At 39.7% G+C, this 16612-nt stretch overlaps 1 long non-coding RNA gene across 1 annotated transcript; it reads right to left on the minus strand.

Annotated features, from left to right (window-relative positions):
* Positions 1–1471: 1471 nt before the first annotated feature.
* Positions 1472–8878, minus strand: LOC116353501 (uncharacterized). Its single transcript, XR_004202940.1, has 2 exons — positions 8645–8878; positions 1472–4943 (listed from the first exon to the last, which is right to left on the minus strand). It is a non-coding gene; the product is annotated as an uncharacterized LOC116353501 (long non-coding RNA).
* Positions 8879–16612: the final 7734 nt, after the last annotated feature.

Consider the following 16612-nt stretch of genomic DNA (forward strand, 5'->3'; position numbering starts at 1 on the left):
TCTTCACGACTGTGTTTGGACCATTTTAAGTCTTTACTGATTTGGACACTGAGCAACTTGAAGCTCTCGACCTGATCCACTGCAGCACCGTCAAAGGATTCTGTATGGAGGAATGGTCTAAGATCCCTCCCAATGTGTTCTCTAACTCATAAAACATTTTAGAAAAAGGCTCAGTCTCGTTATCCTCGCAAGGTGAGGTATCGAAAGGTATTTAAAATAGGGGTGTGAATAATTTTGACCTCTACCCTTTTGAGAAGAAAATATATGACTTCTTAACAGTGCTTGAGTTGGATTGAAATTGGTTCCGGTAGTCATTTTGGGTGACGGTACAGTTTGTATTTAGGTGCAGGAGCGCCACAATACTTTTGAGCTAATATTCTATAAGAGGAACAGGAACATTTGAGGTGCAGGTACTAAGCTCCAGTGAGCTCCTACCCAAGTTAAGCACTACTTGTTAAACAAAATATTTTCTCTGAGCAATTGTATTAGTATACAATAAAATCCTTCCCCCAAAAAATGTAGCATACAATATAACTATAACTATTTGAATGATTTATTTTATACATTCATTTTTGCTAATCTTTATCAAGTGTGTCAATAATTTCAGATCCCCCTCTATATAAAACACAGGAAAGTGAAGTTTTTGACTGCACTGTGCCGTTAAAATACTCATGTAATTAATGGGTGCATTTCATTTACAAGAGTCATTATCAGTTATTGATAATTGATAGTTATTGATCCCCACAGGTTTATGGCCTTACCATGAGCAGAGAACTCCAAATTACTGTAGTAGAGTGTGTGGATATGGAAATGGAATTCCTGCTTCTAGCAGGAAGACACACAAAGGCTTTGTATTCCATGTTCCAATGTTAGTGTATGTGTATCTTTAAAAAACAGACAAAGAGAAGTGTTGAAAATATCAAAAAATTTAAGGTAGATAATATGAATTACTGAAGACCTCTACAGCTTATTTGAAAGATATGTAACAGCATTGTACTAAATGGCATAATAACAATTGCTTATTGCTTTACACAAGCGTTTTAATATTTCACAAAATGATTGTCCATAAATGTTTTTAGATGTAATATTAAATAGGTTCCCCATCCCTGTCTGTCTATGCGATAATTATATATATCAAGGCACACCATTTGTGTGTCACAGTGAATTGTTATTCTGCATGGTATTGGATCCGTCTCGCTCGAAAGAGCAGCCCTTGCCTGCGGCTGGAGCAATAGCAGGTGTGTCTATTGGCCTGATGAGAGCCAGACAAAGTGCCTGGGTTCACACAAATGACACAGACGGCTGCGAGCCACCCCTGCCACAAGCTGAAAATGTGTTAAAGAGAAAGTGTTCACGTTTTTACCCATATCATGAGCTTGGAAAGGGCATAATTAAAAAAGAATAATAATGTTTTTTTTCCCTTAACTTTGTCTGATGTTTGACGTATTAAAACAAAAAACTAAAAAGGTAATGCATCGTAATTACTTTTATTATGAAAGGAAAGAGGCTCAAGGCAAGCGTAATACACATTCAAAAGAAGACTCAAACGTTGACAGTGAATACTGTACTGTACCAGATAAATAACAGCAGCATCAACATGTGTAAAGCACTCAACATGCTTGGAGGGGACATTTTGCAAAAACATGCAAAGACACTTGTGCACAGAAAGGTACCACTAAACTGATACATTGTGATAGCAAAAGACCACAGTTTATCACAAGAACATCACATGTCAAAGTGTGAAAGTACACTCATTTGGTAGGTGTATGACATCTGCTTGAAGTGCATAACATATTTTTCTGTCAGCTATTGACTACCTGTAAACATGCTACTCTATAAGGCGTACAGTTAAGGATTTGCCCAAATAAAGAGACACAGACATTGTCCATAAAGGGATAGTCCAAGGTGTGATAATCTGTTCAGATGTAGCACACTGCTAACATGTCATCTGTGGGCAGTGATATGCTTTATTTTATTTCAGATATGAAAATGATATTACATAGAACTATAGCAAGATGCTATCTACGACAGAACTACTGGAATTAATCTTTTTGACTCATTTCCCTAAAATGCTCATCTAGATGTTCATAATTAGGCACAAGTTACGGCACAGTAAACATTTCAATAAACCTCATTTGGTCATTCAGATTTATGACTCTGCATCCTTTCCATAAAAAGTGACAAAGTTGTCTATTTGTAATTTCTTTTGATTGCAGACATTGAATAGTTAACATTTATCCCATTGCTGACATCAAACATCTAAGGCCCATTGAAGCCACCCAAAAAACAAGTCTCTTTAAAGGATACTTTGAAACATTGTCTACCTTTCTTTCCATGATGGCAAGAAAACAAAGAACTTGGGTGACAAAGAAATGGATCTAGATATCAATGGTATGTTATAGGCTGGCTGATGTTAAAGGAAATATCTGTCTTCCAATTTCAAAAAGTATCAACCAGCTCAATGAGGGTGAGGGTCTTTGTGAGTGCACAAGGCGCTGGTTGGCATAAATGTAACTACATTTGTTTTTTCTGTGTAAGTGTATTTTTGTTTGAGCGATGCTTGATTGATTGTTTGTGCATTTTGTACCTTGGCCAAAGTAGACAATTGAAGTTTTAAAAAATCCACAGGATACACTGTGTATATCCTTAGGACCTTGCAGCAAACAAGCAACTTTATAGCTTCAAATGGCATTCAAATGTTTTTCTTGTTCTTACACGGAGTTTAATTCCTTTACTACTATAAGTACACAATTGAAATGTAGGCCTATTTGCAGGAGGAACTGTTGTATAGAGCACCTGTAGCCCTTTCCTGCAGTCGAATGACCAAAAGTGGTCTCATGGGTGGAATGTTATTCATATTTCTCATAATTAATAAAAATTCAGCGTTGCTATGTCAAACGGTTGTGTTATATTTCAGTACTTTGTGATGTCTATAAAATGTAATATTGAGATGAAAACTCAAAATTGAATACATTTCAACTCTATATCTGACATGGTAAAAGTGTCTTATTTTTTAAAACCCATTATGTGTGTGAGGTGTTCACTTTTTTTTCTAAGTCGAATTGTTTAAGACTACCAAGAAAGGTTAAGGGGATGGGGTAGTGAAATGATGCAATAGTAGTGGCAACAAGGTAGCCTGGAGAGTGTCTTCAGGAGATAGATTTGATAGGTGTTACAGCAGGTACCTTAGGTGATGCCTATAGTGTTAGACCATTTGGTAGAAGATGTTCCTTATAAGTGATTCCATACGAAACCAGAACAAACAAAATACGATGATTTGGGGATTTTTGAAACATTTCATCCATAGAATGATCCTTTGGAGGAAGGATTGTTGACATATATTTGACGGTTGTATCTAAAAGCATAATTGAGAAATACTGAATCAAAGTTGCCATATTATGGCATTTTTGCCATACCCAGGCCCCCTTTAAGACTCCATAATGTTTTATCTGTAGATGCTAAAAAGCAAAAATTGGTGTCATATGTAACTTTAACGCTTGCTCTGTAATATGAGTAGTATTATGATTTCAGTAACATTTTTGTACATTCATTTATGAATATTGAAAAATATAAACATGAATATTGTAAAATATAAACATGAATATAGAAACAAATATGTATTTGGCAAATGTTTCAGTATATTGTTGAACATAATATACTCTAGGGGCATATCAAAGTGGGATCTCTGCTAGTTTAACTTTATGGCCCATTTTATATAGAGAAATTGGCACAGCAGACAATGTAACCAATCCCAGCCCTCCTTTTACTTGCATCATTGCACCTCATGCAAATCACCAGCAGACGCCGACCATTTTGAATCCATTTTAGTAATGTTAACAAACTGGATCATAACTATAAAAGTAGCATAGATCCCACTCTGGAACTTTGATATGCCCGTAGAGCAGTTGTATCAAACTCATTCCACCGAGGGCCGAGTGTCTGCAGGTTTTTGGTTTTTCCTTTCAATTAAGGGAGTTCCTTATGTGGGAGGGCCGTAGAGTATTATGTTCAACAATATCAAGAAAAATGTGCCAAATCAAAAATGTTGTCTTTTCAATATTCAGGTTTTTATTTTTCAACATTCATAAAAAATTTAAATTAAAAATGCTACTCATATTACAGAGCAAGCGGTAAAGCTTAATATTACACCAATTTTCATCTTTGCAGCCCATACAGATTAAACATTATGGTGTATTTTAGGAGGCCTGAGGAAGGCCAAAATGTCATAAATATGACAACTTTGATAAATTATTTCTCAATTATGCTTTTAGATACAAATGTCAAATATATGTCAACAATCATTCTTCCAAAGGACCATTCTATGGATGAAATCGTATTTTTTTTAAATCAGCAAAATTATGGCCTTTTTCCCCCCTGGTTTCGTATGGAATCACTCGTATGTGTTGTCATTAAGGTAATAAGGACTGGCTATTACTGCTCATGACTGTCATAATTGGTGATGGAATTGATATAACATGTTACAATAGAGCAGACAAAGGCCTTAGGTGATGCATGCTCGAAGGCTGCATCTAATACAAAGGGGTCCCTGGTGGTTTGGCACCGGCAGTCATACAGCATGTGGTCCTTGGGCAAAATGGATTAACAAAGTTGCTCCTCGAGCATTGCAATAGTTGACAGTGCTTCAACTGAAAAACAGTGTCGAGGGAGCTCCTTAGGTCCTCCTCAGACAATGCGGTAGTCAAACGTGTCCTTCTCTGTGTGGTCTGTCCAGTTGGAGGAGGGCATGCTGCGGTATGGGTCCAGCAGGATGCGGAAGCAGCGCACGATGAGCAAGGCCAGGGCGATGAAGAGGAGGAGGACGAAGACAAAGGCAGCCTTCCCCTCAGCCATCCTGGTCCCCTCATCCATCTCGTCACTGCTCCTCCTGCCTTCCTCAGACAATCACTTACAGATGTGGGAAGATACTGGAGCACTGGTGGCTCCTGTAGTGAAAGCCAAACCAATCAAATATGAGTAAATGCATTGTATATAATCAGTGGCGAGCCGTCATTCAGGGCAGGTGAGGTTTGCCTGTTTTGCATGTTATTTTGGTATTAATATGTTTCACATATCAGTTTGCAAACAATGTAAAATATATATATTTGAGTTTGTTTTCTTGAGTAAAGCAGCTCCAAAATGCAGGTGTTTCAGCCTAGCTTAGTGCTTTCTGTGGTGGTGGGGCAAGCCAGCTGAAAATACGGAGTGTTGCCCCATGATTGGCTCAGTGTTCGGTCACACATGGGGACACAACAGATATCGGATATTCTAGCCCCTTGAGTGCTGCCATAGAGTTGAAGTGCCCATCCAAGAAGGCTCAAGGTCATTGGCCACAGATACAATGATGTCAAATCATGTTATACAGTAGCTTTGATTGGACTGATCATGTCAACATCATACTTTACAAATCTTCACTAGCAGTCATCATGATGAACGGGACAGCAGGTAGTCTAGTGGTTAGAGCGTTGAACTAGTAAATTAAAGGATGCAAGATCAAATCCCCGAGCTGACAAGGTAAAAATCTGTCGTTCTGCCCCTGAACTGTTCCTAGGCCGTCATTGAAAATAAGAATTTGTTCATAACTGACTTGCCTAGTTAAATAAATAAATGAATCAAGTTGACAATCTACTGGCTAATCCTAAATAATGAAATAATGAAGAGAAATTCTAGATAAAACGCATCGGTGCTCATCGGCCATTGGACATAAACATTACACAACAAGCTGGAAATCGCAAATTCAACAATGAGTGGTTTGGAAGGAATCATTAGCTAACTGCAAGCATTGCAAAGCAATCATTAGCCTGCTATTCAGTGGAGTGGCTGTGTGGTTCTAAGATTAGTTTAAAATTATACACATTGGCCATGCTGTCAATGAAGCAAGATTTGTGCCGCGCTCAAAACAACTGTTAACTCGGAACTGCAAATCTGACTTTAGTGAGTTCAAGACAACTGGGAACTCGGGAAAAACTTGTTACGACAGGGAAAATACGCTTGGAACTTTCACCCAACTCGGAATTGTAAATCCGGAACTCGGGCCTCTTTCTAGAGCTACAACCTGAAGATCACTGACGTCATCATGATTCAAACTTTTTTTCTTCCAGTTTCCAGTTGTCTTGAAAGCATCCTAAATCCAGAGAATGACAGACTTTTATGACAAAGTTTGATGACCAAATTTTCTCATGAAGGACTGCCATGTTCCTGTTCAAGTGAGCACAGCACAACAAGGTGAGTCCTAAAATGTCTTGTATGCTGCTGCATAAATTATTTAATATGCCAGGAAGATATTTTTACTGTAGCTAAGAAAGTAATAAAGTAATAAACTAAGTGTATGTTGTGTAGTAAGCTGTTAGTAGCCCATGTGCCTCACCCTAATAATTTTGCCTACTGTTCTGACTTGGTGGTAGCCTATAACTTGTTTTTGAGAAATGTAATCCTTGAATATTGTAAGAGCTTTCATTGTCTGCTTATATGCCCCCTTCATTTATCCTACGGTTCTGACTTGGTGTACAGGGAGAACACTGTAAGAACAGTCCAGGTTCTGAATTTGGTCTCTGTCCATTTCAAAAGTGCTGAACAAATAGTTATATCGACTACGTCCGTCCTAGCTCGCTCATTAGTCTTAATCGAAATTACGGATTGCCTCTGATCCGCTTGTCGACCCCCTTATGCCATAGATTGTACATCTCAATTGTCAGTAGAAACCACATTTGTTTAAGAAAAATCAGCCATATCAGCTATGTTTTTTTAAAAGGCAGCAAATAAGGCTGAATGAACTGTTTCGCTGCCAGACAAGGCTCCGCTGATAGCCAGGTGTGGCAGTGGTATAGTGCAATTAATGTATATTTTAGTGTTGTGTAGTGGCTTTGCTGGCATGCATCCCACTTTCTTTTTTTTGCCCCACCAAGATGTACATGCTAAAATCACCACAATGCTTTACAGTGGAAATAAAAATGTATTTTAGATTCTTTCTTGGTCTACTAATGTAGAGGCTAGGGAAGAATAGTAAATATTTGCAAGGGTAAAAAGTATTCTAACTACTGGCTTGCCTACATCAGAACACTGCAACATGGCCATGTAATAGGACAAGCCAAGCGGGGGCAGCAAACACAATGCCAGCAGAGTGTGTGGTAACACTCTTAAACTGGAGCAGGGTGGCTCCCTGTTGCTTTGAATGGTTCAGGCTCCGAGCAGCAGCATTGTGTAAGAGTGTTTTGCTCTCTCGACTGTGAGCTTTAAGAGGCTCTTTTGGGCTGGATTTAGGCCTCATGGTTCTGTAAGCGTTATGCGTTGTCACAGAGATTGAGAACATCACCTGGGAGGGGATGACAGGCAAAGCCGGTAGTGTTATGTGATGGCTTATGGTGAGGAGGAAGACGAAAGAGCCCTTTGTTCTAGACATATCTCTGCCAGTGACTCTCGGGAGAGAAGCCTTCAACCCTGCTTCTCTGTGATGGGCAGAGGATGAACATCCTGTAATCCATCACACTTAGGGCTCAAGAATGATATTTCACCCTGCTGACTTATAGTGTTGCCAGAGGAAAGTGACAAGTGATGTGGCAGTAAGCACAGCTGAAGGAAAAGGAACCAAAATGATTTTTTGTCTGGTTTACGGTAAAAAAAAGAAATTGGTCTGATGTAAATCGATATTAGTTAATACAATATACTTGTTGATGAATGTAAGCTAATATCCATTTCTTACCACGATGAAATTAATAATTTAGACTACAAAAAAAAGAGCACATGTTTAAGCAGTGCTTTTGATATAGGCTACCTCCTCCAGTTCTTTAATTCTGTCCCTTCAAGGTACTATTGTTGAGCAATTAAGTCTAGCAACCACATTTTACTCTGCTGATTGTTGTTAGGCAATATAAAATCAAGTCTCCTCACATTTACTTGACTTTTCTGCATTGTCATTGCATTATGGAAGCCTCAGTTACACAAAGAATCAAGGAGGCAGTTGACACATTAAAGAATATGATTGTTCATGCCTGTGTAGACATGGACAGAGTTGACTATCAAAGTGCCAAGAGAATGAGTTTTGTTTTGATTTATGATTTTATTCTACAGCTGACTTCCAGTGTCATTTTGTAGGGTGGGCTGTTAACAGCATTAATTAAATATGTTTTTATTAGTCAAACTGGAGAGAATAATACTTTTATATGAGGGGTTCCATACGTTTTGTTACTGATTCTACAGTGTCGAGAATATATCTCATAACAAACACATACTTGCCTGGGATCTACTGACTTCTGAAATAATGTAACAGAATGGCACGTGTTGCGCATTGACAAGCCACACCATTTTGATAATAGAAAACAGCTATATTTAGAAAACAGGACACACCCTTAAATACATGTTTATTTTCAGATGTTTTGTAAGAGTTTATAGACTATTACAATAACAATCGATATCAGAACATATTCTATCAGTGCGACATTGGGAAATTAAAAGGACAATTCAAGGCATTCTCTCGCCTGCGCGCAGGTGCCAAAATGATAATACACAAAAATAGGCAAGTTTGTCTCTTTAATGTCACTCAATGAGCAGCATGGCATTAAAATGCTAAAATAAATTACCAAAACATCACTCAAAATAATTTATGTATTAGGCCTACTTTAGACTAGTGAGAAGATGGAGTGACGCTTACCTGTTGTATCAGAAGAGCGCGGGAAATTCCGTCAGCGCGCGCACCAAAGGCAATACATTTATGAATAGCGTAATATTTTTCAGTATTTTGCGAGAAAAACAATAACAAGCATTTTATCTAAACATACCCATTTTCATTATCTTTCTTTCAAGCTGTTAATATTTCTGCCTGCTCATCCACCCAGAGCTTTTGTCGTCCTCCTCACTCACTCCCACCAAAGCGATGTAGTAGGCTATCTCGTCGCCAGTGGCAACCTGTTGCCATAGTAATCCATCCGTACAGGTGTAAGTGCACGAGAGAAAGCAAGGTGTGGTTCTGTCTGTGTGTTTCATGACATAGCAAATTGATAAGCTTCTGTTTGAGACATATACGAATAACTGGTTCTTCCACAACCTCATTGTTAGATAATTATTGCAAAATGTGCAGAATATTGCAATAGATAGAGATAACACATCGAAAATACTAAATTCTGGCCTTTGATTTAAAACATTTATTTTTACTTCGCTGGAAGAAATGTAGAGAAACCTTGCACAGACTAGTATCTTGGTTTTGACTCATATCCCATTCCCTGAGTCCCACAGATAGTCCAGGCTACCAAACTATTGCCTAATATCCGAATGATTTTTCATAAAAAACAATGATGACCATGCAAGTCAGTTTCCTAATGGGCTGTGAGTAATAGGCTACAATAGACATACCTCAGTGGTAAAATGTGACGGAATTACTTGATTCATAAAATAAGCAGACCAATACTGTTTTGGGTCACAGAGAGTGGGTTATTTGACCTCAGTGTTCGATGAACATGATTTGCTCTGAGCCAGACATCAAGCAGTTAGTCTTCCACATGTAAGAATGACGGGTCAGACTGCTTGAAAAAACCAAATCACCGTTGTTGTTCACTAATCTAAAACTCACTGATGGGCCTGGCATACAAAGCACCACAGAGCTCTCTGGTGGTTACTTTATGCATTGCAGTTCAAAGCACACAATGGAGACACTCAATGTACAAAACAGGAACCTTTGCTCTTTACATGACATATACTGACCAGGTGAATCCAGGTGAAAGCTATGATCCCCTATTGATGTCAGCTATTAAATATATTTCAATCAGTGTAGAGGAAGGGAAGGAGACAGGACAAAGAAGGATTTTTAAGCCTTGAGACAATTGAGACATGGATTGAGATGTGTGCAATTCAGAGGGTGAATGGGCAAGACAAAATATTTAATTGCCTTTGAACGGGGTGTGGTAGTAGGTTCCAGGCGAACTGATTTGATTGTGTCAAGAACTGCAACGCTGCAACAGTTTCCCTTGTGTATCAAGAATGGTCTACCACCTAAAGGACATCCAGCCAACTTGACACAACTGTGGGAAACAGCCTCAATTCATGCCCGGATGAATTGAGGCTGTTCTGACTGCAAAAGGGGGTGCAACTCAATATTAGTAAGGTGTTCCTCATGTTTTTTGTACACTCAGTGTATAAGAATATACTGTATAACCTGGTATTGAGCCTCAGGCGTTTAGTTACCGGACAGCGATGGGCCGATACCAGTGCTGCCATTGGCTCAAAGGGAAGCTGAATCTCAATAAATCTACACCATCACTGCATGCAGGCTATTATTATGCAAAAACAATACATGTATAGGTAAACAATATTTTTTTATGTTTAAGTAAGAATCAAAGATGTACTCATTCGTTGATCCCTATGGAAGTTCCACTGTTAACACTTTGGGGATTTGTAGCCGCTGACTGTGTCTTGCTTTCTTTCCAAAAGAGAACTGAAAACAGTCTTGGATTACCTACCCTCCAATTATTAGACATTCTCACTTCATGTTCTTTTCTGGAAATGAATTGAAATGAACACCACTCATATCAAACACCATTTGCATAGTTAATTCAAGAAGCTATATACTCAAGAAGCTGGCTACATTTGACCGTAACACTTTAGTTCACACTGCAAAAACACATATGAATTTACATTTGAAAGAGGAGCACACACACACACACACACACACACACACACACACACACACACACACACACACACACACACACACACACACAGAGGCTGCTGAGGGGAGGACGGCTCATAATGGCTGGAATTGAGTGAATGGAATTGTATCATGCATATGGAAACCATATTTTTGATGAGTTCAATACCATTCCATGTATTCCATTCCAGCCGTTACTATGAGCCCATCCTCCCCAATTACAGATTTTAAAAAATCCCTTTGGTGCAATTTTCACAAGTAAGTGGTACATTTCTACAACTCTTAGTACAAAATCTATAAAGCAGTTGTTCAAAACTCTAAGCACATTTTCAATTGACTAAGGCCTAGATTTAATCAGATCAAGCGTTAACCGGCGATAGCCGACACCCGCATAGCTGATATTTTGGCTGTGTCATAGCTGATGTTTTGGATGTGTCGGAGGTGTAACTGCATTGGACCTGTCAAAATCTGTAAGCAGCTGCTGTTGATCATCGTCACAAAGCCATAGGTCTACCCCTCCCGGCTGACATCTGATTGAACAACACACAAAATCATACAGTCACTTTTTCACCAAACTTAATCAGTGTTTCAGAAATACATGTTTCACATTGCAATACATGTTCATATAAAGTAATTGCCTTTTACAATGAAATGCTCACATTACTTTTGATATGATATTACTCAATCTGAATGCTCTTTAATGATGATCACTTAAACGTTTGGTGAACCTATAGATTTGACCTATAGGTTTGTCTACTACAGATTTTGAGAACAACAATGAAAATGTATGTCTATAAAGTAGCAACATAAAAAGTATGATATATACTCCAATTAACTACAATAGGCTAAAGGGTGACTGTTATGATTTTACTTCAGAGTAAGTTTTCAAAAAAGTATATTGAAAAGATCAGAGATGTACTGTTCATAACAAATCCAATCAAATGAAAAGTGTTTTGGTTACACAGATTAGCAGATGTTACAGCAGGTGCAGCAAAATGTTTGTGTTCCTACAGTGCATTAATACAATGTCAATACGCAATACAGTACGGTATACCGTAATATAAGCCATTTAAGTAGCAGTAACTTTCATCCAAAGTGACAACAGTCCACACATTTTGGTATTTGACCCCAGTGGGAATCGAACCCACAGCTCAGGTGTTGCTAATGCCATGCTCTTATGAACTGAGACACGTACAGGACCACAACAATACATACGTACAATACTGTAAAATACAACACACGATTACAATTCAGGTGGAAGATGTAGGACTTCCATCCCCATGAACGTACCACTCTCCTTCAGGCCATGGATGATGAGGACACAATGATTTCAATCCAGACCAGTCAGGCTTGGATTAGCCATGCCAAAAGGCTTTTCCCCAACTACTTTTACTGTGATGTTGATGAGAACCTATGAACCTATGGCCAAATGCTCAAGACATGCTTGATGCAATGGTGCCTGCTAAACATTGCTTCTTTAATTTGATAACATTGTGAAAGATGTCTTGAGTGATGACACCTTTGATCACACATGGGATAGACATTTTGTAAATTTGATGTTCAGTCAATTTTAATGGGTAGTGCAAGTGTATTGAAAAACGGTCATTGTCACACCCTAATCTGTTTTACCTGTCTTTGTGATTGTCTCCACACCCCTCCAGGTGTCAACCATCTTCCCCATTATCCTGTGTATTTACACCTGTGTTCTCCGTTTGTCTGTTGCCAGTTTGTTTTGTTTCGTCAAGCCTACCAGCGTTTTTCCCTCTGCTCCTGTCTCTCGATTGTTCCTGATTCCTAGGTTTCCCGGTGTTGACTGACCAATCAGCCTGCCTGCCGTCCTGTACCTTTGCCCCACCTATCTGTATTACTGACCTCTGCCTGCCTTTGACCCATCTTTTGCCTGCCCCTGTTCTGTTAATTAACTGTTGTTACTTTGACGTTGTCTGCATCTGGGTCTTACTTGAAACGTGATAGTCATGTACTATAATCAACAAAAAAGCGAAGATATCAATATGTTTTGGTGATTAAACCAATGACATTATATTTCACAATAATCTTATATTCTGGATCAATGGTTGTGTGGTGAAAGATGTACACAAACTAAATGGATGCACAATGAAAGGTTTTGAATGTAAGACTGGCTGCGTAACAAGTGTTACAGGTGTGGAGTTTAGAAAATTCACCACGTACAGTGGCTTGCGAAAGTATTCACCCCCCTTTTCCTATTTTGTTGCCTTACAACATGGAATTAAAATTGATTTTTGGGGGGTTTGTATCATTTGATTTACACAACATGCCTACCACTTTGAAGATGCAAAATATTGCCTAACTATTCACCCCGCCCCCAAAGTCAATACTTTGTAGAGCCACCTTTTGCAGCAATTATAGCTGCAAGTATCTTGGGGTATGTCTCTATAAGCTTGGCACAAATCACTGGGATTTTTGCCCATTCTTCAAGGCAAAACTGCTCCAGCTCCTTCAAGTTGGATGGGTTCGCTGGTGTACAGCAATCTTTTAGTCATACCACAGATTCTCAATTGGATTGAGGTCTGAGCTTTGACTAGGCCATTCCAAGACATAAATGTTTCCCATTAAACCACTTGAGTGTTGCTTTAGCAGTATGCTTAGGGTTATTGTCCTGCTGGAAGGTGAACCTCCATCCCAGTCTCAAATCTCTTGAAGACTGAAACAGGTTTCCCTCAAGAATTTCCCTGTATTTAGCACCATCCATCAATTCTGACCAGTTTCCCAGTCCCTGTCTATTTATTTCTCGAAGCTTTTTTTCTGGCCTCTCTTCCGTAAAGCCCAGCTCTGTGGAGTGCACGGCTTAAAGTGGTCCTATGGACAGATACTCATACCGTCCCTGGGAGGGGTGCGTCACCTGAGTGGGTTGAGTCACTGATGTGATCATCCTGTCTGGGTTGGCTGTGCTTTGGCAAAGTGGGTGGGGTTATATCCTTCCTGTTTGGCCCTGTCCGGGGGTGTCCTCGGATGGGGCCACAGTGTCTCCTGACCCCTCCTGTCTCAGCCTCCAGTATTTATGCTGCAGTAGTTTATGTGTCGGGGGGCTAGGGTCAGTTTGTTATATCTGGAGTACTTCTCCTGTCTTATTCGGTGTCCTGTGTGAATTTAAGTGTGCTCTCTCTAATTCTCTCTTTCTCTCGCTCTCTCGGAGGACCTGAGCCCTAGGACCATGCCTCAGGACTACCTGACATGATGACTCCTTGCTGTCCCCAGTCCACCTGGCCATGCTGTCCCCAGTCCACCTGGCCATGCTGCTGCTCCAGTTTCAACTGTTCTGCCTTATTATTATTGGACCATGCTGGTCATTTATGAACATTTGAACATCTTGGCCATGTTCTGTTATAATCTCCACCCGGCACAGCCAGAAGAGGACTGGCCACCCCACATAGCCTGGTTCCTCTCTAGGTTTCTTCCTAGGTTTTGGCCATTCTAGGGAGTTTTTCCTAGCCACCGTGCTTCTACACCTGCATTGCTTGCTGTTTGGGGTTTTAGGCTGGGTTTCTGTTCAGCACTTTAAGATATCAGCTGATGTACGAAGGGCTATATAAATACATTTGATTTGATTTGATACTCCAATCTCATCTGTGGAGCTTTGCATCTCCTTCAGGGTTATCTTTGGTCTCTTTGTTGCCTCTCTGATTAATGCCCTCCTTGCCTGGTCCGTGAGTTTTGGTGGACAGCCCTCTTTTGGCAAGTTTTCTGTGGTGCCATATTCTTTCCATTTTTTATAATGGATATAATGGTGCTCTGTGGGATGTTCAAAGTTTCTGATATTTTTTTTATAACCCAACCCTGATCTGTACTTCTCCACAACTTTGTCCCTGACCTGTTTGGAGAGCTCCTTGGTCTTCATAGCGCCGCTTGCTTGGTGGTGTCCCTTGCTTAGTGGTGTTGCAGAATCGGGGGCCTTTCAGAACAGGTGTATATATACTGAGATCATGTGACAGATCATGTGACACTTAGATTGCACACATGTGGACTTTATTTAACTAATTATGTGACTTCAGAAGGTAATTGGTTGCACCAGATCTTATTTAGGGGCTTCATAGGAAAGGGGTGAATACATATGCACGCACCACTGTTCCGTTTTAAATTATTTCAATTCTTTTGAAACAAGTTTTTTTTTCATTTCACTTCACCCATTTTGTATATGTCCATTACATGAAATCCAAATAAAAATCCATTTAAATTACAGGTTGTAATGCAACAAAATAGGGAAAACGCAGAGGGGGGTGAATACTTTTGCAAGGCACAGTACATGTGAAAACAGTACTAAAGCAACAACAAAAAAAGTGACACCAACCTCCTGTGAGACACACAAATAACCTTGTGGGGACACACACAATTTAGTCCCATTCTAAATCCTATTTTCCCTAACCCCTAACCCTAACCGTAACCTTAACCCAAAAACCTAACCTTAACCCTAATTCCAACATTTGACCTTGTAGGGACTAACAAAATGTCCCCAGTTGGTCAAATTTTAGTTTAAAAAAAACTATTTTTATATAATTAAACACATCCACACACACACACACACACAAACACACACTCTTGTACAACTAATCTTGTGGGGACACACAATTCAGTCCCAATCAAAATCCTATTTTCCCTAACTCCAAACCTAACCCGTACGTACCCTAACCTTAACTGTAACTGTAATCTTAACCCAAAAACCTAACCTTAACCCTAAACCTAACCCTAGCTCCTAACCTTAACCCTAAAACTAACCCTAGTTCCTAGCCCTAGCCCTAACCCTAATTCTAACCTTAACCCAAAAACCCCTAGAAGTAGCCTTTGACGCTGTGGGGACTAACAAAATGTCCCCCAGTTGGTCAAATTTTAGTTTATTTACTATTTTTGTATAGTAAAACACGTCCACACACATAAATGCCCACTCGACAAAAACACACATATCCTCTCATGTGAAATCCCGATTTTCCTAAACTATTCACCAGGCACAGCCTCAGACCTGAATCCAATTGAGCACATCATGTCTCGCTCCATCCACCAACACCACATTACACCACAGACTGTCCAGGAGTTGGCGGATGCTTTAGTCCAGGTCTGGGAGGAGATCCTTCAGGAGACCATCCGCCACCTCATCAGGAGCATGCCCAGGCGTTGTAGGGAGATCATACAGGCACGTGGAGGCCACACGCACTACTGAGCCTCATTTTGACTTGTTTTAAGGACATTACATCAAAGTTGGATCAGCCTGTAGTGTGGTTTTCCACTTTAATTTTGAGTGTGACTCCAAATCCAAACCTCCATGGGTTGATAAATTTGATTTCGATTGATAATATGTGTGATTTTGTTGTCAGCACATTCAACTATGTAAAGAAAAAAGTATTTAATAAGAATATTTCATTCATTCAGATCTAGGATGTGTTATTTTAGTGTTCCCTTTCATTTTTTGAGCAGTGTATATATATTTTTTAACTAGTGGGCTGAAATTGATTTCCTTTCATTATTTTTGTATGAATGCATGTATACATCTCATTCCAAAATCATGGGTATTAATATGGAGTTGATCCCCTCTTTGCAGCTATAACAGTCTCCACTCTTCTGGGAAGGCTTGCCCACTAGATGTTGGAACACTGCTGCAGGGACTTACTTCCATTCAGCAAGAGCATTAGTGAGGTCGTGCACTGATGTTGGGCAATTAGGCCTGGCTCGCAGTTGGCGTTCCAATTCATACCAAAGTTGTTTGATGGGGTTGAGGTCACGGCTCTGTGCAGGCCAGTCAAATTTTTCCACACCGATCTTGACAAACCATTTCTGTATGGACCTTGCTTTGTGCACAGGGGAATTGTCATGCTGAAACAGCAAAGGGCCTTCTCCAAACTGTTTCCACAAACTTGGAAGCACAGAATCATCTAGAATGTCATTGTATGCTGTAGCATTAAGATTTCCCTTCCCTGGAACCATAAAAAACAGCCCAGACCATTATTCCTC

Source organism: Oncorhynchus kisutch, linkage group LG2 (genome assembly GCF_002021735.2).
Source record: "Oncorhynchus kisutch isolate 150728-3 linkage group LG2, Okis_V2, whole genome shotgun sequence".
Classification (NCBI taxonomy): domain Eukaryota; kingdom Metazoa; phylum Chordata; class Actinopteri; order Salmoniformes; family Salmonidae; genus Oncorhynchus; species Oncorhynchus kisutch.